At 45.3% G+C, this 26835-nt stretch overlaps 1 protein-coding gene and 1 long non-coding RNA gene across 3 annotated transcripts in view; both read right to left on the bottom strand.

The window, feature by feature from the left end:
- LOC143767249 (uncharacterized) overlaps positions 1-26835 on the bottom strand; it is a 165395-nt gene that overhangs the window by 91346 nt on the left and 47214 nt on the right. The window lies entirely within an intron of this gene.
- LOC143767329 (uncharacterized) overlaps positions 19919-26835 on the bottom strand; it is a 7411-nt gene continuing 494 nt past the window's right edge. Inside the window, exon 3 of the long non-coding RNA XR_013213689.1 lies at positions 19919-22245. This is a non-coding gene — a long non-coding RNA (uncharacterized LOC143767329). The remainder of the gene's footprint in view (positions 22246-26835) is intronic.

Here is a 26835-nt window from a genome sequence, read left to right as displayed (position 1 = left end):
ACCATAAAGAACTGCATGGAGCATTATATGGGGCATCTTTGGGGCCATAAAGAACTGCATGGAACATTATATGGGGCATCTATGGGGCCATAAAGAACTGCATGGAGCATTATATGGGGCATCTATGGGGCCATAAAGAACTGCATGGAGCATTATATGGGGCATATTTGTATATGGAGCATCTTATGGGGCCATAATGAACTGTATGGAGCATTATATGGGGCTCCTGATTCAATATGGATATTCAAAAACACTTAACCTACTGATGTCTCAATTAATTTTACTTTTATTGGTATCTATTTTTATTTTTGACATTTACTGGTAGCTGCTGCATTTCCCACCCTAGGCTTATACTCGAGTCAATAAGTTTTCCCATTTTTTTGTTGCAAAATTAGGGGGGTCGGCTTATAATCGGGTCGGCTTATACTCGAGTATATACGATACCTTAAATTTGGATTATCAGACAGACCCTCATCTTATAAAAAAAAATGGTTTCCTATTTTCTTCCCCAAAATTTGGGGTGCGAAAAATTATGGGTATATGCATTTTTTTTTACATGTGTATAAAAGCTTTACTGCATTTTTATAAGCATATTCCTGGCTTAAATATAGAAATGCAGAAGCATAGTGTGTACTATGTCTGACCACTGTACTCTATGGCTCCACAGAACGGGACCTATCAATTCCTCTTTTTATGTTTTTTTCTTTTTCATCATGGACCCACTTGACCGATTGCAGTGATTGTAAAGTGAACAACCTTTAGGCCGGCGCCACACTTCCGTAGAATACGGGCGAGTGCTATGTGAGAAAAAATTAGCATAGCACTCAGACCAGTGTTAATCTATGGGGCAGCTCATGGAGTCCAAGACTCCCCAATGCAAGCCTATGGGTGCGAGAAAAACTCGGACACCACACGGACCATCCATGTAGCTTGCAACAAAAACGCACACATTTTCGTGCTGACAGGATACCATCAACATGGCCAGACATATTAATGTGGAAATACTGATTGTTGTGCTGCAGAATTGACCTGAAATATGGGGCCAACGGACCGCAATATAAAGGAATGACAGAAAAATGACTGGCACATCCAAACTAGTGTAAATAGGTGCATACCAGGAGCAGCTACCTCCATATACAAAAAAAGGTTGCACTCTATCGTGCCAAAGCATGTCGAATATGGAATACATGAAATATGAATAGCAAAATGGCTTTTGAACATTAAGAAAAATATTTATATTTTGCTATTCATATTTCATGTATTTCATATTCGACATGCTTTGGCACGATAAAGTGCAACCTTTTTTTGTATATGGAGGTAGCTGCTCCTGGTATGCACCTATTCACACTAGTTTGGATGTGCCAGTCGTTTTTCTGTCATTTCTATGTTAGCTTACTGACTGAGCGCTCCACCCTTCACCATGTGGTTTTTAATTACATCTAATCACATTTGATTCCGGCCAACCCATATATGTAGGCTTTTCCATGGGTTCAAATATTCGTGAAAACATATACTGTATACTGTCTATATATATATATCTCCTTATCAAACCTGACATGATGTGAGACATGGTTTACATACAGTAAACCATTTCATATCCCTTATTTTTTTACATATTCCTCACTACTAATGTTAGAAGTGTCTGTGTGCAAAATTTGGGAGCTCTAGGTGTTAGTTCACGGAAAAAAAACTCATTTTTAGCAGCCAAGGCTGTAAGTGTATGCATCTATATCATTAGCATGTATATAGATCCCGTGATTTGATGTAGGTTTTTATGGTTTTCTTTTATAAGTGTAATTTTTATTAAGAATTTTAACAAGTTTTAATAATAAAGACATTGTAACCCATTCTTTACTCAAATAATACAGGATTCATATAAATCACACATAAGTAAAAGCAAAAATTGCATCCCATCCGCAACTACCCACCTGGGTAGGAATGATGTTCTTCACAAATTTATCATGTCAATTTTCAAGGGAAGTGACACAAGACAGAGACACCAACAAGGAGGAAAGAAGGGGATCAAAATTGAAGTAGATTATAGAGAAGATAGAAGTAAAGGGTATGGTGCAGTGACCCACATTACAGCCAGGGGGCGCTGTGTGTGCGCTTCAAGATGCGCTTGGAGGCATAAATGTGATGACACAATGTCCGGCAGGAGTGTAAATGGCCGGTGTGTGTGTGTGTTGCAGAGGAAGACACTCTGTGCTGTCAGTCTGAAGTTAGGTTGGTGTGCTGGGACCTGTAGTCCCACAAGTAATTGTGTAATGCTAATGGGAGACTGGCAGGGCTAGTTATGAGAGATGGGAGGGTCAAACTAGCCACACACACCCACACTCCCACCCACGGGAGTGGTTACACCTAGACAATGTGACCAGGGTGTGGGTCACAGGGTCAGAGTGTAAGGATCTGTTTGGTCCATGTGCAAGGTCCTGGTCGGTCGGTCAGTGTTGGAAGCTCCTGTGAGTGGAGTCTTCCTGGAAGCACCTGAGACCGTGGACCTAGTGGACGGTCAGTGTTGGAGTCTCCTGGCAGTGGAGAAGTCCTGGAAACACTGAAGAGAGTGAGTCCTGCAATAGCCTGTGTGTTGGATTGTCCTGAAGTGGACAGGAGTCCTGGAAGCACTGCTGAGGCTATGGACTGAATGCTCGAGGTGTTGGATTTTCCTGGTATGGACTGGAGTCCTGCAAGCACCTGGTAAGAGTGTGAGTCCTGGAATGGTCAGGGTGTTGGATTGTCCTGGGATGGACTGGAGTCCTGCAAGCACCTGGTAAGATCATGGACTGATGGCCTGTGTGTTGGAAGTGCCTGTGATTGGACTTCCTGGAAGCACATGGAAAGGCTGCATCTACAGAGCCTGAGATGGTTTCTGTGTTGGGGAAGCTACAATTCCTACTGTGGGTCTGGACTATCCGAGGTGCCCTGGTCACAAGGACGGTGATCCCAGTGAGGCAGTTTCCCTGTGAACCAGAACTGGCAGGAGTCAGGGTGTGAAGCCAGAGCTCCTGAGAGGTAACCCCTGGTATGGGAAAAAACCTGTGATATACGGCAGAGACGTATTTTCCATTGGAACAGAATGTCGGTGATTAATATGTTCCGTTGATACATGTAATGAACTGTGCAGTCACCTGGTGACTGAAGAGATAAGGCGTGACTATTGAATGCTTTGTAAAGCCACATGTGTTAAAGTAACAGACTATGTGTAAGCTGGTGATGTGTAACCTGGCTTACGGTGCGGTTTATGATGCTTTAATAAACCGGAATGGACTTAATTTGTGTGAGATATCGTGCCTGTATGCGTTATTCCCGTGCAAAGCGAGTGTCCCCCAAGACCCGAAGTAAGGGAAACGCGACAAGGGTTAGCCATTTTGCTGCGCCCAATAATAGTCAGTTTTTTATGTTTTGCTGCTTTTTAAAATAAAAAGCATTGAACCTTATTGAAAGAAATCAACTTTTTTACACATTTTTATCAGGATCCAAGGGGTTTCGTTTCTCCTTGAAGAGTGACATGTCAAGCATGCGGAGATGAGGAAACTTTTAAGCTGCAATGCTCCTCTGGGACTAGAACTCTAGTGCCACCAATAGGAAAAGTAGCAATCCTAGAAGTCAATGTTGATCCTTTAATGAGCCATGTCACATGACTTAGGAAAAAAGCCAAAACCAGAATCTCAATTTACAGGCACTGTGTTTCGGGGTACTGCCTATCGTCAGTGCGAAGTGTGAGATCTGGTTTGGCTGTGTGAGAGGCGTCTGACCAGGGATCCAAGGGATATTGTTTCTCCTTCTAGTTTTGGCTTTAATCCTAAATCATGTGACAAGGCTCGTTAAAGGGTAGACTTCCTATAGGTGGCACTAGAGTTCTAGTCCTCTTCCTCTCTGAAGACACAACATGCACATATCTAAATTTTAGGAATTCACAGAAGCTGACAAACAAACAATGTGCTATCCACAATCATCTTAAAAAGCCACAGCCATTTTACACATTGCAAAGGATTTAATCAGCCAGGGACTGATCTCATGTACGCAGGGCACAGCGCATTGGGCTTTTTTGTAATGCCATGCGGCTATCACATCACATGGTATAATAATTATTTTATTTCTATAGCGCCAACATATTCCAGAGCACTTTACTTTTTAGAGGGGACTTGTACAGACAATAAAAGACATTACAGAATAACAATAATCAACAGATACCAAGGGGGTGAGAGCTGTACTCGCAAGCTTACAATCTATGATGAAATAGGGGAGACACGAAAGATGGATGGTAACAATTGCTTGTATTGTATGGTCCAGCCATCAGTGTAATAGGGTGCCCTAATAATGCTGCGTGAACCGGTAACCAAGCAGTATGTGTAAAAATACAGACACAGAGGGCTGTTAACAAAGGTGTATCTGGTTTCCTGGCACCCGTGGCAAGAATTCAGTTTGGCACGCAATCCCCCCCCCAAAGCACATATGTGATATACACGCCTAGTCACGTGCCAACAAGCTACACTCCCTAATTCAGTGTTCAGTGACAAACTGAGAGAAGCAGAAGAAAAGCTCGTTTTTATGTAACAGTGTAAATATTAAAAATCGCATATGAGTGAAGCCACCATGTGATGACTGCTGGAACCAGAAAGCATAGCTGAATCCCGACGGTGAGGATATTACACGCTGTTAGGATTGGCTGCAGGGCTTCATTTTATAATTAAACAGTGCTTGAGATGAAAATCTGCAGTCACTATAGGTGGCTGCAGGTTCTGAATTCTAACAGTGCATGCACTGCACACTTTTAGGATTTTGCCTCGCACAAGTATGTGATTTGGATTCTTCTGGCCACATTCCAACTAGAAGTGCCTGGCCTAGCTCAATTTTGTTTCATTGAGTGAGGACAAGCATGTTTAATCAGCCCATTACCACATGTATGCAAATAGCCAACACCAGAGAATCCTGACAGCGTTCAATGTGCACTGTGAGAATTCAGAAGTCAGCAGTTACATAGAATGACTGCAGACTCATCGCAAACTTGGACAACCCCTTTAATGCTCCTTACATAAACAAAAAAAAATTACATCCAGGTACCTAATAGATGACGTTGTCTCTGGAGTCGTTCTCTTTTTCTTCTTCAATTAGTCCAGACTCCATGAGTTTTCTACTCCACAGCCGTCTCTGCAGACTTCCATCTTCTCCGGTCTTGTGCAAACATCCCTACACAATGCCTTTAAAGATAGCAGTGTCATTATAATGCTCCCAAATAAAAAAAAAATATTTGCCCTATGTTGAGCCCCTGAATAAATAATTGCCCCTCACTATATTCCCTGCACAAAATATGACCCCACGCTGTTCTCCTTATGCTACATACTCTAAACACTGCCCCACCTTTCCATACTGGGCCACCTCTTCACACTGTTCTCTCACACTGAGTCCCCCCTACAGGGCCCAGTCTCTAAACTGTGCCCCCTCATCACACACCCCCATTGGTATACTGTCACCTCCTGGTTGTGCCCGTACACTGTTGCCCCGTGATACACTCCCCACACTTCTCAATCTCTATTCTGTGCCCACTCATACTTTTTTCTCCCATACTGTCTCCTCCACGTTTCCTCTCCCTCTCCATACTGCCTCCTCACACATCCCTCCAACTCCCCATACTGTGTCCGCACCCATCCCATTGCCCCCCATACTGTGTCCTCAGTTTCCCCTCACTCCTCATACTGTGTCCGCACCCAAACCACAACTCACCATACTGTGTCTGCACCCTTCTGCCATACATGTGTTGTGAATTCTGCTCTTGGGCTCCCTCCGGTGGTTGTAAGTGGTAGCGCTGCTGTCTCTGAATCGCAGCATTTATCAGGTGTGTTCACTTTCTGCAAATCTGACTGGGCTATTTAGTCTTGCTTCACCCTTTAGTCAGTGCCAGTTGTCCATTGTTCCTGGAGGATTCACATCTCTAACTGGTCTCTCCTGCTTTGCAGTTCTTTTCAACAAAGATAAGTTCTGGCCTTGATTTTTTGCTGTCCACATGCTGTGGCCTTATTGTTCAGTTCTTTTCCATGTTTTTTGTCTTGTCCAGCTTGGTCTGTATAAGGATTTGTTTAGCCAAGCTGGTATCTCTGGAGATGCAGATATACCCTCCATATCTTTAGTTAGCTGTGGAGTTTTTGTATTTTCTGTGGTGGATATTTTCTAGTGTTTGAATACTGACCACATAGTACTCTGTCCTATCCTTTCTATTTAGCTAGTAGTGGCCTCCTTTGCTAAATTCTGATTTCAGTCTGTGTATGTTTTTTCCCTCTCCTCTCACAGTCAATATTTGTGGGGGGCTGCCTATCCTTTGGGAATTTTCTCTGAGGCAAGATAGTTTTCCCTTTTCTATCTTTAGGGATAATTAGTCCTCCGGCTGTGTCGAGATGTCCAGGGAGTGCTAGGTACATTCCACGGCTACTTCTAGTTGCGGTGTTAAGTTCAGGGTCTGCGGTCAGTACAGGTACCACCTTCTCCAGAGTACGTCTCATGCTGCTCTTAGGCCACCAGATCATAACATACATGCTCCCCATCTCATACCCTGCTTCTCATATTGCATCTTCAAATTTCTCTCGCTCCCCATATTGTGTCTGCATCTGTCACTTCCATGCTCCCCAAATTTGTCCTCAAATCATCCCATTACACAAAAAATCACCCAGCCCTGTTACACTAAAACCCATCACAGTAAATGTTCCCACACACAGGAAATATCCCTCTCACATACACACATTGAATGCCCCATACACACAGTAAATACTCCACAAACAGCAATTACACCCTTCCACACACACAGTAATTACCCCTCACAGTAATTACCCCAACCCACACACAGTAAACCCCCCACACAGCAAATACCCCCCTACACACACACAGCAAATACCCCTTCCCCGACACACATACACACACAACAAATACCCCTCCCACACTAAATACACCACCCCCCAGTAAACACCACCCAGTAAATACCCCCCTCCTATCTGTGGTGTCTTCAGCTCTACTAACGTGGAGCACTTACCACCCATCTGCAGATCTGCAGTGCCGGTGAGTAACGTCAACAGCATGATCACATGACATGATCACACTGCTGACATTGCTCTGACCTGGCGGTCAGAGCTTCAATTGTACTCATATCTGTTAGACAAGAGTACTATTAAACACTGGGAGCCAGTTTGCAGCAGTTTCTCTATGCCGACTGTCAGCTTGACAGTCGGCTCAGAGAACTGCCAACTCCCAGTCTGGGGGGGGAAACAGAATGCAGCCGCCCTGGGAGACACTTCAGACCACCACATTAGGTGGCCCAACTGTGCTCCACCTGCTGGCTGTGCACATGCCCCTGCTTCCTCTCCCTAGTTATGCCTCTAGCTATTAATTGCATGAAGGGTGTGAGAACAGATGATACGAGGGTCTTGGTTTTGAAGAAAATTTTATATGGGCAGCACAGGGATAGTTAGATAAGTATGTTGAGGCAATAGACCAGTCTGAAGAAATGCATTTTTAGGACTGTATTGCCAAGTTTTTAACACTAAGGTTCAGATACGGCTTTAAAGAAGGCTACTACTTGCGATATAACGAAATTTAATTTTAAAATACAAAATTAAAGGAATAGTATGATTGAATAGTATGATTGTGTACACTTTTGTATATTTTAACATACAAAAGTTAAGTACATATAAATATTAAATACATATAATGATTAAATACTTATAAAGATTAACTACATATACTCATATCATCACCAAGAGGCTTTTCAACAACATCCATCTGGAATATTAGAGAAGCATGCACCAAGACAGAAAACCCCTGGGAAATTCACAATACTGCACAGGTATCCTCACTTATGCAGGTATCACAATACTGTACACGTGCACCCAAGTGTTTGCTTCTATCTTAGTCATGTTTCCCTGGCCTTATATAGTTATTTACACTATGTAGTAACTTTGATTTCACCTTGCCCTTACAGTGGCCAGCTTTCAAGATAAGATGAAACAGAGACACCAGGCGAACATCAAACGATGGAAAATAAACCCTGAATATAAAAACCACAAGGATTAGATAAAACCACCACAGACAGAGGTTAAATAAACTTCCATGATTTTACAAAAACAAACAACAAACATAGAGAAACATAGAACTGTTTGTGAGGTAAACACTTTCAGACAATAAGTAAACAATTCTCAAGAGTGTGTCACTGTGAGAAATGTGCTCTTTCTAATGATATCAGAATTAATATATTTTAGGGGAACCCTTTTTGAGAAATTTGACCTAAAAATAGGTAAAATTCGTTTTTTTTAAGTTTTTCATCATATGTGGGTGTGAATATTTCCACAAATACATATGCTTTGACCGTGATATTGCAGCAATGCAAAGTCATGTAGATGTTTGGTGTACAGGGCAAAGCACCAGTTACTATTGGTTTTTGGTCTTGAGTTATATATGGGCAAAGTTTGGCATAAATTTTATGCGACGCGTTTTTCAAGCTACACAAAATTGCGGCCGAAATATTGTTTTGTCATAGCCGGTAATAATTTTATCGTGTTTATCAGCAAAAGTTGAGCTAGTATGCCAAATTTCAGCATCATAGCCAGTATAGAACTCTAATGGCTATGTGCCAAAGTTTGCAAAATCCTCTTAGCTGAAGCCGCAGGCTTGGTGGAACCTCCAGTGAAAGGTCAACAGTGCCCAATGTATTTGAGATCTGGCCCTAAAAATTTACAGAACCTCTTTTCAAACATACATGTACATCCTTATAAATTTTTAGCAAAATCGGAGAAGGTCGAGTGGGGACCACTGGTCCACTTGACATGGAATGACCCACAAGTTAGAGACATTGGTGTAATGGTTGTCAAGGAATATGGTCCTGGCTGTTGCATTCAGGTCAGATTGGAGAGGGAAGAGTTTAATAAGAGGGAGACCAATTAGTAGAGAGTTACAATAGTCCAGACAAGAATGAACAAGAGCAACAGTAAAAGTTTTTGCATAGCACAGCCAATCAGGAGGGACTATCAAAGCCTGTATAAAAGCACAAAATGCAACAGCAATTTTGTCTGTGGGAGGATATTAAAACTCACAGCTGTAGACAGAGAGAGAAACACAAAGTACTGAATGAACTGTACAGATAGTGTGTGACAGCACAGATGAAGATTATTGTGTGAGAAAAACTAATAACACAGACTCAACTGATAGTGAGGAAGTGGTAGGAGAGGCACTGTAAGTAGGTGAGAAAGGGACACAAGCCTCAGTTTGTTGGTCATTGTGGTTATAATGCTGCTGCTGCTGCAATTTATTTACACTTTTATTCCATTTATGAAGAAGTAAGCCACCAATATTGCTGGAAAAAAAGTTTAACATTGTGACTGTCTCAAAAGTTGTGCAGGTCACACACACTGCTGATTTTGGGCAAACCTGTTTTATTAGTACAAATTGATATACGTTTATGCCACACAAATATTTCTGCCTGTGGTCTGTTGATGTTGTTTTTTAAGTGTTTTCCTTGCATTTTCTAGTAGCTCCTTTTTAGGAAGGGGCGATTGTGTAAAACAATTACAAAAGAGAAGTGAAAAAACTTTGTTCAGGAGATTTTCTCTTCTCTTCTGGGATTGTATTAACAAAACAATCTGTTTGATCCCAAAACAGGCATATTTATTAGAACATTTTAGAACACACATGGCTCTGCTCCGTAGCCATCATATACACATGGTTACGCTCTGTACACGTCATATACGTGAGGTGACCGGGGTGGTAGTCATGGCGAGGGGCTGCTGTTTTAGCATTCCCTGGCACCTTGCAAAGAAATTACAATGTCCCAAATGCTGTGTGATATGTGTGTGTAGCGCCCCCACTGCCGCAGGGCCGAGGGGTACCCGGTACCGGGCCTCTGAGTCTCTGCTCTGGGGTTGTCACGGTGGCTAGACCCGGTCCGTGACCCTGCTGAGGGGCATACAGTAATAGATGTGGATGGTGGTAGTGGTGCGGTGCAGTAAATAACGAGGACACCAGGTTGCAGTCTCTTTACCTCTTTACTGAAGGCTTCTGGGTCCTCAGTCCGGAATACGGTTAACCGGGCTGCGCAAGTCCGGCCGGTCCGATGGCACCTCCAGAGTTCCCGTTGCAGGTGGAAATCTGTGCCTTCCTTCTAGCGCTTGTGTGCTGTGGTCCTCCCCTGCTGTGCTTACGGGATAGTCCCCACAACTGTTGTGTCTGTTCCTCGTGTTCCCTCACAACAACTCGATTCTGATGTTCTTCTTATTCTCGTCCCCCAGATCTTATGGTAGGACGCACCCTTATGACGGGAAGGCTCGGAGCTCTTCCGGGACCCTAGAGTCGCCCCTCTCCAAAGGTTGCCCCCTATGTCTGCGTAGGTGATGTAGGTGAGACAGCCAGCCTATAGCTCTCTGTCCTGCCGTTGGTTTGAAGTAATGCTTAGAGCTCTGTACTTCCTCGGCGTTCCGGCCACCGGTTATTTACACCTCAGTAGGATGTTGCCTCGGTCTAACAGCACGACTCCTACTGGTATTTCTCCCTGTTGCGTTGATCACGTTTCTCACTCAGCACAATAAATCTCGCTTCTTGTCCTTTCTTAGGGCACCGCCGCTATGAAGTGCAGGCGCGGTCCCGTAGCTTTCTCTCTGATTGCCAGGCCTCTGTCAGGATCCCACCCCTGACAGGGACCCTACCGAATCTTCCCCTACAACACCCTCTGCCACAAGGTGTTGCCTGGTTCCAACCCAGTCAGCGTTCTCTCTACCTTCCTGCCTAACCCCCAGTTTTACCAGACTGTGAGGAGTGGCCTAATGAATAGTACCCTTAGCTCCCCCTGGAGGCCAGACTGTGAAATGTATTGGTGTATGTGATACCTGGTCAGATGAACTCCTTCAGTGCCATCAGACGTACCATAGCCCCCCTTAGCGGCGGAGCCACAGTACTGCAACGACCAGGACTCTGGGGCGCTGCACTCCCCCCCGGTTAAATCCAGTACTCCTGGACTGGGAAGAAAACAACAATACATGTCAGCAAAAAGACATACAATTTTGAAAATGCAAGTACAAGTCAACTTTTTTAACAGAGCTTCCCTTTATGGGAAGTGAGGACACTTGAACGTTACAAACATGGTTAAATACTTTTGAATAACTTTACTATAAATAACTTTTCTTACCCAACCGGGTATTCTACTAAGTGCAAAATTTTGAACACTAATCCAACTTTGCCTTTAAGGACGTACCTGCTGAATCCACTAAAGACCTTCTTATAATCACATTATAAGGTTACTGAACATTTTTACATTCTCCTACTTTAAGTCTGCAGGACCGCCTGTCCTAACTGCTCCAGACCTACTGCCTCTCCTTTCTGTTACAGGACCGCCCCTTTCCGCCCGGGCCTACTGTCCTTCCACTACTATACACAGTATAGAACATATCATTTTTCTTTCAGTTTAAGATCACTGAGCCATCTCTGTATGGCTCCTAGGAGGACTCACTAACTAACCCCGTACGGGTTTTAGCATCAAAATAGCAGAGAAACAGTTAACTATGTACAGTTGCAGAGTGTTAGTACAGTTACTTGAACCACTCAGGAGGCAGCACCGGCGGAGGCAACCCCCTAGGGTATTGCGCACCGCCTGGTACTACATAAGGAGACGTGTTGTCCCATCTGGGGGTCTGCGTACCCACTGTCTTCAGTTCTGGAGCAGCACGGGCACCACCCACCGGAAGAGGTGCCTCCTTGGCCACGAGGGTGGTGGAGGTGACAATTCTGCATGTCGTGGTCTTGACCATAGTGCACGTGGGGGTGACCTCGGTGGTCCTGGCAATGACCATGGGCTGACCACAAGGGGGCACCTTTGCTACAGGGGTTAGCTTCACTGGCACCTTACCCGGGGGTATCACAGGGCCCTGCCTCTTGCGGACATTCAGGGCAAACCACCCCTTTTCCCCAAAGTGCCTCGTGTACGAGACTTCATCCCCCGGGTAGAGATCCCGGTCGGGGTGGCCCTCTCTGAGATGCGACTCAACATCCCTTCGGTTTACAAACACCTCCGCATACAGGCCCGGCTCTTTAATGAAGCCCCAACCTCCGCGGAGCTTGAAGGTGGTGATGATGCCCTGCCTGCGCGGGGCCTGGTGAGCGGTGGGGTCCTTGCGGGCCCGGTCCTTGACCGCCAGGTCTTTCTGATGGTAGGCCTCCAGCCCGGCCTGGTACGCCTTTTCCTTCTCCTTCCACTGCTGTTCCAGCTGGGCCTGGTATTCCTCCCAGCTCAGGGCCTGCACCATCTCCCCTTCCCGTGTCTTCACCCCGGGGAACCCCATGAGGTCGGATCCTGGGTTCACCCAGCGGCATACCGTGCGCTCCGCACGGGTCTCACACAACAGGGTGGTTGGCGCGATCGGGGCCTTCAGGCGGTGTTCCATGCCCGTTGCCTCCTCCCATGGTAACAGGCGTTGGAGTCTATGGGTCCCAGGGAGAGGGGGTGCTGCAACGGGGCCTATTAACAAGTCCTCCGCCGGCGGGACAGGGTCGACGGACTCACCAGCCGATGCAGGTTCCTCCTCCGCGGCGGGTTCCGCTAACGGTGTCGGCGAGGGCCTCAGCAACAACTCCGGTAGCGGTACAGGATCCGATGTCAGAGGCCTTCCTTCTGGCGCTACCTGGTGCGGAGCCTGGGCCCCCGCGTTCAGCTGAACAGCTGAAGGAGCTGGTGAATCAGGTCTCCCATCTCAGCCTGCAAAAGATCAGCGCTGTCCGTGGAGAAGTGGCTGCGGTACTCGTCCGGGTAGTTGGGGGAGACTTCTACTTCCACCCCACATTCGGGTTCCGAGCTGCTGGCCATCGCGTCCTCCACGTGGGTCGCTTCCTGATCCTTTTCCCGCTCTCTCCTTCGTGGGCGGTTTCGCTTTCTCTGTTTCCACCCACCATTGAGAATCAGGAGGCAGATCTCTGCTGCTGACGGACACGTCCTCACGGTGCAGAAATATTTAGACTGGGCAGCCATTGTCCTTCGCGCTCTCCAGCTTGTCTACGCCCACTCCACGCCCCTCTTCTTCTCCTGCGCTCTCCTCAGCGCTGTAATGGCGGCGGATTTTGGCGGCAAGTGGCACAGCACAGTCTTTGCAATAAATCACAGTCCAAGTATAATAAATCACAGTTCCAAGGCACACATGACCCGATTCCTCAGGCTTAAGTAGATCCTGTTCGTGACGCCAAGTTGTAGCGCCCCCACTGCCGCAGGGCCGAGGGGTACCCGGTACCAGGCCTCTGAGTCTCTGCTCTGGGGTTTTCACGGTGGCTAGACCCGGTCCGTGACCCTGCTGAGGGGCGTACAGTAATAGATGTGGATGGTGGTAGTGGTGGTAGTGGTGCGGTGCAGTAAATAACGAGGACACCAGGTTGCAGTCTCTTTACCTCTTTACTGAAGGCTTCTGGGTCCTCAGTCCGGAATACGGTTAACCGGGCTGCGCAAGTCCGGCCGGTCCGATGGCACCTCCAGAGTTCCAGTTGCAGGTGGAAATCTGTGCCTTCCTTCTAGCGCTTGTGTGCTGTGGTCCTCCCCTGCTGTGCTTACGGGATAGTCCCCACAACTGTTGTGTCTGTTCCTCGTGTTCCCTCACAACAACTCGATTCTGATGTTCTTCTTATTCTCGTCCCCCAGATCTTATGGTAGGACGCACCCGTATGACGGGAAGGCTCGGAGCTCTTCCGGGACCCTAGAGTCGCCCCTCTCCAAAGGTTGCCCCCTATGTCTGCATAGGTGATGTAGGTGAGACAGCCAGCCTATAGCTCTCTGTCCTGCCGTTGGTTTGAAGTAATGCTTAGAGCTCTGTACTTCCTCGGCGTTCCGGCCACCGGTTATTTACGCCTCAGTAGGATGTTGCCTCGGTCTAAAAGCACGACTCCTACTGGTATTTCTCCCTGTTGCGTTGATCTCGTTTCTCACTCAGCACAATAAATCTCGCTTCTTGTCCTTTCTTAGGGCACCGCCGCTATGAAGTGCAGGCGCGGTCCCGTAGCTTTCTCTCTGATTGCCAGGCCTCTGTCAGGATCCCACCCCTGACAGGGACCCTACCGAATCTTCCCCTACAACACCCTCTGCCACCACAAGGTGTTGCCTGGTTCCAACCCAGTCAGCGTTCTCTCTAACTTCCTGCCTAACCCCCAGTTTTACCAGACTGTGAGGAGTGGCCTAATGAATAGTACCCTTAGCTCCCCCTGGAGGCCAGACTGTGAAATGTATTGGTGTATGTGATACCTGGTCAGATGAACTCCTTCAGTGCCATCAGACGTACCATAGCCCCCCTTAGCGGCGGAGCCACAGTACTGCAACGACCAGGACTCTGGGGCGCTGCATGTGCATTGCAAGTCACTCACTTTTAGGTTAGAGTCCTCCTCAGGTTGCAGGGTCTCGATTTCAGATTTCATCACACACTGATTATTGATGAGTCCAAGTTCATTTTTAACAAAACAACTTTAGTCAGCACGTCCAGTTCAGTCACAGGCATTGCATAGTAATCCTCATTGATCAGTAATCCTCATTGATCATAGATCATAGATCCTTTCCTCTGTGCGGTCCCTTGCTCTCCTGAAATTCTTTGTTCCAGTATTGTACCCTCCGGTACCACAGCTTCCCGACTAGCCAGACTAGTTTATGGTTGGAGTACCCCTCCCGTTTTCACATCTGAGGGTGAAATCAAGGATGGCGCTTTCCAACCTTTTCCAGACCGTAGGCCTCGGACAAGCTGGGATTTCCCACTGAACCTAGCTGCTGCTACTCTTATGCTGCTCTTGTTCCCTCGTGCTAGTGTGACTTCCGTCCCCGAGGCTCTGGACTGCTGGGCTCCACTTAAGCTTGTTCCTGAAACAACCTAAAGGTACCGTCACACTCAGCAACTTTGCAAAGAGAACGACAACAATCCGTGACGTTGCAACGTCCTCGATAGCAATCTCGTTGTGTTTGACACGCAGCAGCGATCTGGATCCCACTGTGCCATCGCTGGTCGGAGCTAGAAGTCCAGAACTTTATTTTGTCACCAGGTCGGCGTGTATCGTCATGTTTGACATCAAAAGCAACGACGCCAGCAACGAGCATAGGGGGCGTCGCAGCGTCTCCTTCTAGCCAGTCGGTACACTCCGGCTGTTTGACATGGAGCTAACAACTAGCGAGAACGAGAAGTGAGTCGCCGTTACGTCACTGGATCGCTCCTGCATCGTTCTGGAGTTGCTGTGTTTGACGTCACTACAGCGACCTAAACAGCGACACTCCAGCGATCTAGTTTAGGTCGGCTCGTTGTCTATATCGCCGCAGCGTCGCTGAGTGTGACAGTACCTTTAGGCTGTGTGCACACGTAGCAGATTTTTTGCCTTTTTTTTCGCGGTTTTTCGCTATAAAAACGCTATAAAACCGCGAAAAAAACGCTAACATTAAGCATCCTATGTAACAGATTGCAATCCGCATTTTTTGTGCACATGCTGCATCTTTTTCCTGAGCGGAATCGCAATCCAGAAAAAAACGCAGCATGTTCATTAAAATTGCGGAATCGCGGCGATTCTGCACACATAGGAGTGCATTGATCTGCTTACTTCCTGCACGGGGCTGTGCACACCATGCGGGAAGTAAGCAGATCAAGTGCGGTTGGTACCCAGGGTGGAGGAGAGGAGACTCTCCTCCACGGACTGGGCACCATATAAGTGGTAAAAAAAAAGAATTAAAATAAAAAATAGCGATATACTCACCTTCTGACGGCCCGACCTTCTCAGAGGCTTCCGAGGTGTGTGTGAAGGACCTGCAATGACGTCGCGGTCACATGACCGCGATGACGTCGCGGTCACGTGACCGCTACGTCAATGGAAGGTCCTGAACACACAGCATTAGGAACGGACGCCGCTGAGGTGAGTATAACCTTTTTTTTTTTTTTTTATTATTTTTAACATTCTATCTTTTACTATAGATGCTGCATAGGCTGCATCTATAGTAAAAAGTTGGTCACACTTGTCAAACACTATGTTTGACAAGTGTGACCAACCTGTCAGTTTTCCAAGCGATGCTACAGATCGCTTGGAAAACGCTAGCACTCTGCAAGCTAATTATGCTTGCAAAACGCTAGTTTTCTGCGGGTATATGCATGCTAACTCTGCATGCGATATACCCGCGGCAGGAGGCGCAGAATTGCCGCGGAAATTTCCGCGGCAATTCTGCTACGTGTGAACTCAGCCTTAGTGTTCTTTGTCCCACTCTCTAACTGACTGAACCAAGGAAGTTTCTCAGCTATCACTCACTACCCTGGCAGCTCCTAACCTGGAAATCCCCTATTTGTCAACTAGTTCTTATCCTAACCTTATCTAATCTCCTAATCTACAGTGCCCCCCACCCTAGTAAACCATATATTACCCATTACTATTGCTAAACCTTTCGTTTATACTATATTTCCCTATCTCTATCCCTAGTCTATAAAGATGTATAATTTACAGACATTATATAGCATCCTACTTCACAATAAAGCATTGTCACATAGTACACCACTTTGCAAGTAAAACATACCTGTTTTATGAGAAAGGGATGCGAAGGTATGCAGGGCATGACTTGACCCCAACACACCCACAACTCTGCTCCATACACACAGTTTTAGACAAAATGAGGCCCTGGGCAAAAGTTTAAAGTGGGGTCCCAAATGCTCACATTGCACCATCACACAGAAATACTTTGGTTACATTTACATGCGCTGAGTTCAGAGCGTTAAACGAGCACCATTGACAATATTCATGCCTTTGTTTACTGGACTCTGCACATCTCCTGAGGAAGAACAATAGGCACAGAACAATCACTAGCAGATCAATTTGTCCCCAGCATCATCTTATCAGCAGCACGTCTGCAGTTTACACCTGGCGATGTGCTGCTGAAAACAATGATTTAATTCTGGCATAAACAATCCAATCACTCGATGAATAAGCAGCATTTTGCTTGTTTGTTGGACGATTGCTGACATGTTTACACCCAGGCTTGGACTGGCCCACAGGAGACCTGGAGAATCTTCCGATGGGTCCCACTGCAAAAATGGGCAAACAGCTTCTTATATGAGCAGCACTTGGCACTATATACTTGAATCACAATTTATAGACAAAGGCAACATCTTATTTATATATCAATCTTCCAAGTTAATTGTTATATAAATCTGCAATTGAGGATAATGCCTACAATGCCTGGGCATGATCCTGATGAGGCGGCAGATGGTCTCCTGAGGTATCTCCTCCTAGACCTGGACTAAGGCATCCGCCAACTCCTGGACAGTCTGTGGTGCAACGTGACGTTAGTGGATGGGGCGAAACATGATGTCCCAGATGTGTTCAATTGCATTCAGGTTTGGGGAATAGGCGAGCCAGTCCATAGCTTCAATGCCTTCATCTTGCAGGAACAGCTGACACACTCTAGCCACATGAGGTCTGGCATTGTCCTGCATTAGGAGGAACCCAGGGCCAACCACAGTAGCATATGGTCTCACAAAGGGTCTGAGGATCTCATCTCAGTACCTAATGGCAGTCAGGCTACCTCTGGCGTGCACATGGAGGGCTGTGCGGCCCTCCAAAGAAATGCCACCCCACACTATTACTGACCCTGTTATGATCCTAGTGGCAAGGATCGCAGGTCGGACTAGCTAAGTAACTGATCAGACTACTAGCTCTGGGGAAGTGGCAACTAGATTGACCGCAACCTGATCCTATCCGCAAACAACTATAGGCAGCCGTGGAACGTTACCTAAAAAATCCTAGACATCTCGTCACGGCCTGAGAAACTGACTATTCCTGGAGGGAAAGTAAGTCCTCACTTGCCTCAGTGGAAGACCCCAAAGATATAGAATAGCCCCCCACAAATATTAACGGTGAGTTAAGGGGAAAGCACAAACGCAGAGATGAAATCAGATTTAGCAAATGAGGCCCGCTAATACTAGAGAGCAGAAAATAGGAAGGAAACTGTGCGGTCAATAAAAAAAAAACCCTATTCAAAATATCCACGCAGAGATTGCTCGAGCCCCCGCACCAACTAACGGTGCGGGGGAAGCAACTCCGTACCCCAGAGCTTACCAGCAAAAAGAAATCACATGTTAGCAAGCTGGACTAGACTCATCATACACAGAAATCATATTGCAGGCAGATGAGCAAAAAATATTCAAACAGAACTTAGCTAATCCTGAAGAGGCAGAAAATGAGATAATCAGGAGTAATCAGAATAGCACTGAATACATTGACAGCCGGCAACAAGTGGAAGTGAAGCAGAGCTAAATAGGAGCCTCCCTGGTGAATAACGAGGCAGCTGATCCAGCAGACCCGCAGGATAATAAACCAAACCACCAGGGGGAGCCAAAAAACCAAAGTCACACAATACCATCTGTGACCACAAGAGGGAGCCTGAAAACGGAGTTCACAACATGACCCACTGCCAAACTGGTCATGCTGAAGGATGTTGCAGGCAGATCGCTCTCTACGGAGTCTACAGACTGTCACATCTGTCACATGTGCTCAGTGTGAACCTGCTTTCATTGTCAAATTTACCAATCCTGATGTTCTGTGGCAAATGCCAATCCTGCATTGTTGGGCTGTGAGCACAACCCCCATCTGTGGTCGTCGGCACTCAGACCATCCTCATGGAGTCGGTTTCTAACCGTTTGTGCAGACACATGCACATTTGTGGCCTGCTGGAGGTCATTTTGCAGGGCTCTGGCAGTGCTCCTCCTGTTCCTCCATGCACAAAGGCTGAGGTAGCGGTCCTGCTGCAGGGTTGTTGCCCTCCTACGGCCCCCTCCACATCTCCTGGCAGCGCCTCCAGCCTCTGGACACTACCCTGACAGACACAGCAAACCTTCTTGCCACAGCTTGCATTGATGTGCCATCCTGGATGAGCTGACTTGTGTGGATTGTAGAGTCCGTCTCATGCTACCACATGTGTGAAAGCACAACCAACATTCAAAAGTGACCAAAACATCAGCCAGAAAGCATTGGTACTGAGATGTGGTCTGTGGTCCCCACCTGCAGAACCACACTCCTTTATTGAGTGTGTCTTGATAATTGCCAATAATTTCCATCTGTTGTCTATTCCATTTGCACAGCAGCATGAGAAATTGATTGTCAAACAGTGTTGCTTCCTAAGTGGACAGTTGGATTTCACAGAAGTTTGATTTACTTGGAGTTATATTCTGTTATTTAAGTGTTCCCTTTATTTTATTGAGTAGTGTATATTGTATACACACACAATGCTTACCAGCTCCCTCGTATTGTTTTTCTAAACTTCTGCACATTTGAGGACCTGTGGTGACACCACAGACACATGAGTACAATACCTCTGGTGACATCACAGAATGGGGGACCTAGGCAAATGCCTAGTTTCCCTGCCCTCCAGTGCGTACGCATCGTACACATACAGCTCCCCTACGTCGACATCCTACACCCACCGCTCCGTACACCGTGTACACACTGTTCCGTTCCATAGACATCCTCCACACATGGCTCCGTACACCTCGTACACACACAGCTCTGCTCCGTACACCTCCTACATGCACAGCTCCACTCCGTACAACTACTACACGCCCGGCTCCGCTCCACACACCTCCTACACAGACGGCTTCGCTCACATCGTACACGCACAGCTCCACTCCAAACACCTCGCACACGCACGGCTCCGCTCTGCACATGTCGTACACGCACGGATCCGCTCCGTACACAGACAGCTCCACTCCATACACATCATATACACAGAGCTCTGCTCCGTACACCTCGTACACATCCGTTCCGTACATATCTTATACACATGGCTCCACTCCGTATACATCTTATACACGGGACTCCCTTCTGTACATATCATACTTTGGACACAGAAAATAGAAAGCCTTTAACAACTCCAGCGTCATTTAAATGAAAGGGTTACGGATCTCGGAAAATGGTGACACAAGGGACTTTTTTATTTTACCACTTTGTGAATTTTCTTTTAATAATACTAATTTTATTTCTATAGCGCCAACATGTTCCGCGGCACTTTCCAGTACAGAACGGACGTATTCAGACAGTATCAGACATTACAGAATAACACATAACTCAGATACCAGTAGTGAGGGTCCTGCTCAGGTACTTACAATCTATGAGGAAATACAGGGATAACGAAAGGTAAATGATACATTATGCTCAAACTGTACGGTCCAGCCATATGATGCTAAATACCTTATGTACAAAATGCCGCATGAACCGGTCACCAGCCAGTATATGTACAGTACAGACACAGAGGGCTAATAAGTGCAGGGAGGCTATGAACAGATGCTATAAGGGTCAAGATTTTGAAGAAAATTTTGTACAGGCACAACAGGAATAGTTAGATAAGTGAGGTGATTGGTCAGTGTAAAGAAATGCAGTTGAGAAATACAAAAATCTATAAGTCTATATGTATTTAGTATCACTCTAGAGGAGTCAGGCTGTGTCTGAAAGCATCCTGCTCCCGCAGCTGCTGGACTATGCAACAATGTTTTAAAGCATCACTGCAGAGTGGGACAGGGACCACACAGACATAGTTAAAAGGTTTGTCCAAACAACTCTCCCACCTGATCTGAGTCATGGGAAGACAATGCTGTAAGTGATCCAGACGGTTGCCTATTGCTACCTTGGCAATGACCGTATTGAGTATAGCAGCTTTTTTCCATGACCAATGTTGTTTCGGGCAGAAGCAAGAAGCGTTGAACAACTCCTTTAAAATACAGTTAGTGTATGTATAAATGTGAAATATTTTATACACATGAATTCTCAGATGTTTAACAAGAATGTGATTTATCTTTAAAATCTTTCCCACATTCTGGACATGAAAATGGGTCCTCCCCTGTGTGAATTCTCCAATGTTTAACAAGATTTGATTTCTGTGCAAAACATTTCCTACATTTTGATCATGAATATGCGTTTTTTTAACAGTGTGAGCTACTAGATGTTCACCATCCTGTCTATTATTTTTCTTTTGCTTAACAGTCTGTGATGAATCACAAGATTTGAGCTGGAGCTGCTAAAAAGGATCAGATGATAAATCTTTACTGTGAAGGGCTGAAGATACATTTGAGAAGTCATATGTCGTGTCCCTTTGCAGTGCAGCTCCAGCAACTGTATAGTGGCTGCGGCCGGGTACTGCACATCCGATTTGAGTAAGGGGAAGAAGTGTAGTACCCGGCCATGACCACTATACAGTCAAAGGCGCTGCATTGTGCAGCTACTGTAGATAACTGAGCAGTTCCGAATGCCACCCACTCATCAGACATTGATGATTCATCCTAAGGATAAGCCATCAATGTTGAAGTAGTAGGCAACCTGTTTAAAAAAGCACTCCTCCCATCGAAGTTTTTGTCCTATTAATATATTGTAATAATAATATTAAACAGCACTGTGTACTCACAAATGCTTATTATGCCCTTCTGCACAGCTAATTTTCTGTTTTCTCAGCTCTATGTAGAAACAGGAAATATCTTGTCCCTCCATTTATCAGTCCCTCTTCAACTCCTGACCCAGCTGCTCTGCTCCTTCCCTCTGATATACCATTGCAGTGACTCATAACCTGTGCAGAGAAAATTGGCCTCCTGTTTCTACATACAGCATAGAAGGATTCAGCTAGTCAGTTTTTAATCTCATGATGGCATAGACCTCATGGAAAAGAGAAGAAAGGTAAAATAAGCTATAGAATTTGATGATTGTAATATGTTAAGAGGAAAACAATTTTGATGTTTTGATGGGAGTCCTTCTTTAATTCTAATTCCCCTTATCTTGTTAGTGAGGCTGCTGGCATTAGAGTTAATGCACTTTCTGTGCACTGTTTGTAGTTTTTGGCAAACTCAGGCTGACGCTTCTTATATTGAAGTCGAGTCTTCTTCACTTTTTTTCGAGCTACCATTCCAGACTTGTGTAACGAGCGCCGCACAGTGCTTGCATGGACGTCTGTAATCTCACTATTACGAAGCATACGAGCCACCTCCACTGCCGTGTTTATTGCGCCAGAACGGATAGACTTTGTGATCAGCCGACTTGTTGACTTTGATATTTTGCCTGGGCGTCCACCTCTTGGTTTTTTAATTGATGGACGGACTTCATTTCGTATTCTTCCAACTGTCATGGCACTGACATCATGCAGTTTGGCAATTTTCTTGGCCGAGAGACCACTATCTATGAGCTGGATGATGATTTTTCTCTTTTCTTGGGAAATCTTCTTCATGACTGCTCCTCGATTCGAACTAGGGAATCAACCTAATAACACACAGAGCAATTAGGGAATTTGAGAACAGTTTGTATTTTGTAGTTTACAGGAAGACATTTTTTTCCAAAACCAGGCGCAAAACAGTAACAATGGAGTGACATGACAAGAATATGCGTAACTAATCATTTGCTAAATAGTTGCAAGTCAAATTTATGTATGATATAGCCAAGAAAATAGTCTGTAAAATGATGGTAGTCAAAGCAGTAGTGGATGGTGAGATATGGAGCCTGAAAGTCAAAAGTTCAAAACATTGTTACCCTTTTTCTCATCAGTGTATTTCTCTGTACCTCTATTCCTGCTTTGTGTATGGACTTCTCTAACCCCTTCCCCAATGCCACCACCACTTTCACTTCTTATGCCCAGGTCACTATCTACACAGTCTTCCCCTCCATTACTTAGCCGTGGGCTTGATGTCACCGGTGACATCAACCCCACAAATATTACTCCACTTGCCACTGCTACAGGGAAAGTGGGAATAGCCAGGCAAAGCGCCAGTATTGGCGTATCTAATAGGTGTGCCTATTCTGGGCAGCTGCAGGCTGCCATTTTTAGCCTGGGGGTCAATATCCATGGCCCCTTACCAGCCTGAGAATACCAGCCCCCCAGCTGTGAGCTTTAGCAAGGTTGGTTGTCAAAAATGGGGTGACCCCATGCCATTTTTTTTAATGATTTATTTCAATAATTAAAAAATATGGCGTGGGCACCCCTCTATTCTTGATATCCAACCTTGCTGAAACTGATAGCTGAGGGTTGTAGCCCCCAGCTGTGAGTTTTGTCTGTCTGGTTATAAAAAATAGGGGGAACCCATGCCAGTTTTTTTTTTAATTACCATATTTATTTACAGTGCAGGAGCGTCGGATGAATACTCCCATTCGCCAGTCTTGCTGTCCCTTATTAGCAGCAGCAGGGGTAGGCTGATCGGAGTAATGGTCCCATCAGGTTTCTTTTATTACTTAAATTTAACTCTCATCATTATCCCTTGCTCAGGCTGATCCCCGGCTGAGCAGGGAAGAATGAGGAGAGCAGTGTCCAGCACCCGGCGCTGGGGAACAGCACTTACTGTAACACTTCTTCCCCAGCGCCGATGCGTGTCACATGGATGATATCCATGTGTGTTATGTGTATGCATGTGTGCGGGATGTTTTATGGCCCATGCTGACATTAAAAAATGGACATGTCAAATCTGGAGCTCCTACCCTTCTAAGCTCTGCCATGCACCCAAACAGTGGTTTTCCCCCACATATGGGGTATCCGCATACTGAGGAGAAATTGCACAACAACTTTTGGGGTCCAATTTCTCCTGTTGCCCTTGGGAAAATAAAAAATTGGGGTCGAAAAAATTTTTTTGCGAAAATACTTTTATTTTTTATTTTTACGGCTATACGCTATAAACTTCTGTGAACCACTTGGGGGTTAAAAGTGCTCACCACACATCTAGATAAGTTCCTTTGGGGGTCTAGCTTCCAAAATGGTGCAACGTGTGGGGGGTTTCCACTGTTTAGGTACATCAGGGGTTCTCCAAACGTAACATGACATCCAATCTCAATTCGAGCTAATTTTGCATTGAAAAGTCAAACGGTGCTCCTTCCCTTCCGGAGGTCTGCCATGTGCCCAAACAGTAGTTTATCTGCACATATTGGGTATCACCGTACTCAGGACATATTGCACAACAACCTTTGGGGTCCAATTTCTCATGTTACCCTTGGTAAAATAAAAAAAATTTGGTCTGAATTACATTTTTTGTGAAAAAAAGTTAAATGTTTTTTTTTTTTTTAAACATTCAAAAAATTACTGTGAAGCACCTGAAGGGTTAATAAACATCTTGAATGTGGTTTTGAGCACCTTGAGGGGTACAGTTTTTTGAATGGTGTCAATTTTGGGTATTTTCTGCCATATATACCCCTCAAAGTGACTTCAAATGTGAGGTGGTCCCTAAAAAAATGGTTTTGTAAATTTTGTTGCAAAAATGAGAAATCGCTGGTCAACTTTTAACCCTTATAACTTTCTAACAAAAAAAGTTACTTATTAAGTATTCGTGTGACATATCTCTGTGACTTAAGGGCATAAAAATTCAGTTTAAAAATTGTGAAATTTTCAAAAATTTCACCATATTTCTGCTCTTTTCATAAATAAACGCAAGTCATATCGAAGAAATTTTACCACTAACGTGAAGTACAATATGTCACGAGAAACAATGGTGTTGTAAAAATGAGAAATCGCTGTTTAACTTTTAACCCTTATAACTTCCTAACAATTTTGGTTCCAAAATTGTGCTGATGCAAAGTAGACATGTGGGAAATGTTACTTATTAAGTACAAGGATGAGGATATTGTTATACAAAGGGGCCCAGAGTGGGAGACATTATTAAAGGAAGGGGCCAGCATGGGGGACATAAATAAATGGGGGTGAACAGGAATGTCTTTATAGGATTTAGAACACTACAAGGACCCATATATCTGACCAACCTGCAGGTGGGGGCCAAATCAAAATTTTGCAGCAGGGCTCATCAAACTCTAGTTACACCATGAAACGAGGGGCTGTTCAGGGGCTATGAAATGAGGGGCAGTGCTCGGGGGCCATGAAATGAGGGGCTGTGTGGGAGACAGCAAAGAATTTGAAGGGCTGTGGTAACCATACTCTATATGGGGCTGTGGAGAACATAATACTGGGAGTAATGGTGACCTTACTGGATAGGGTTCTGTGTGGGCCATCATACTATACATGGGGTGCTGTTTTGGACATCATACTATATATAGGGGCTATGATGGACATCATACTATATATGGAGGGCTGTGGTGTGGACCACAGTTTATGTTGGCGGCTTGCTGTGGTATCATACCTTATGGGCATTTGTGGTGACCGTCATACTGTGTATGGGGACAGTGTAAAGCATGGTTACAGTTTGAAGAGGGCAGCATAGTGGGTAATATGAGTGCATAATATGAAGAGGGGTCACAGATATGGAAAGGGGAGAGTATGAAATGGGGCCACAATATGGAGAGATGTTAGCATGGTGGGTGGCAATGTGTGGAGATATAGAAAGTGTAATGGAAAATTAGAGAGAGGACAGCCATGGTATAGGCCATGGTTAACAAAGATGGTAGGTGAGGCTTTTACAGTTGATAATGGTAGACAATGTGGTGGTTAAAGCTCATTAAGTCGCACAGTACACAGGTGTTGCACATAAGGGAGACAGTGTGGAGGGCGTATATCATAGGGAGCTTATTTAGAGCTCTATATGGACAGATTGTGTGGGGATGTGCTGCGGAAGACTGGAGAAGAGGGAGGTATTCAGAGGCAAGCTGTGGATGTGAAAAGTCATTATGGCATCTAGACAGCATGGAGATGAAAATATCTCACCTATAAAGTACCTGGATGTAAATGTTTATTTGTGACTAGTAGAATACCCGCGGCTTCGCTCGTGGAAAATATGTTAAATTGTTGGTTATGGTAGCTAATGAAAAATTTTCAGTGTCACCCTGAAATTGACATTTTCAGAGTGCTACAGTAAAAAAAATTATTTTCAAGCCGCGGAGTCACAATGTTCACTTGCCTCAGCTCTATGACACAATTTTGCTTACTTAGCTTTTGGATGAACTTGCCCAATAGATGGTCGTGTTTTGGGTGGCATTTTAAAAAACAGTCCTTAGGATAATGACCCTTTAGTATCCACCTGACACTGATAAGAGATGTAATAGGATGAATAGTAAATGCAGAGCAGCCCTCACACAGTATTACTATGACCTGAAAGAGCTCACATCTCAGTAATGAAAACCGCCTCACAGGCAGACTTGTCTAGTTGCCCATAGCAACCAATCAGAGCTCAGCTTTCACTTTACCTCAGCAGCTTCAGTGATGAAAGCTCCCTTTATAGTAAGCAATAATGACAATCTTACTATGATGCATTTTTCGCCTGACCAATATTGCTGCTCAGCAATGTTCGTCCGTGTGCGTAGGGTGCATCCATCTGAGTGTGCTTGCTGCGTGTGTGGTCCTTGCGTGTGTGGTGTGCATTTGGTATTTATGGGGTGGTGTTGTGGTATTTGTTGGGTGGTGTTTGTGCTGTGTGTGTCTAGAGTGGTCTGGTGTTTGTGTGGTGTCTTGTGTGTGGCATTTGTGTGGTGTTGGGCTTGTGGGTTGGTGTATGTGTGCTGTCTGTGTGATGTTTGTATGTTGTGTGTGGTAATGCGGCCCCTTTAGCAGCGACTCTTTGGCGCCGTCGCTATAATCCATCTCTGTCAGTGACAACTGTTGTTTTCCCCTCAGCACTTTTACTTTCACCTTCACATTTCCAAATTATATGTATAGGGCCTAACTTTGGGGGCCCCAATCTCATGACGGTGGGATGCTAGCGAGATTTAACATGTGCAGTATTCTGTTCCTGTGGGTGGAGAGGAGGCGTGCCAAATTTCACCCAAATCAGGCGAGAACTGTGGACTTGTATAGAGCGGGCAACTACAGATTTTGAGTTTCATATATATAGATTTGTGTGTCATGTCTCTGTGATTTAAGAGCATGAAAATTCAAAGTTGCAAAATTTTCCAAATTTTTGCCATATTTCATTTTTTTTCATAAATAAA

This window comes from Ranitomeya variabilis, chromosome 4 (genome assembly GCF_051348905.1).
Source record: "Ranitomeya variabilis isolate aRanVar5 chromosome 4, aRanVar5.hap1, whole genome shotgun sequence".
Classification (NCBI taxonomy): Eukaryota; Metazoa; Chordata; class Amphibia; order Anura; family Dendrobatidae; genus Ranitomeya; species Ranitomeya variabilis.
This window is presented reverse-complemented; position numbering and strand designations above follow the sequence as displayed.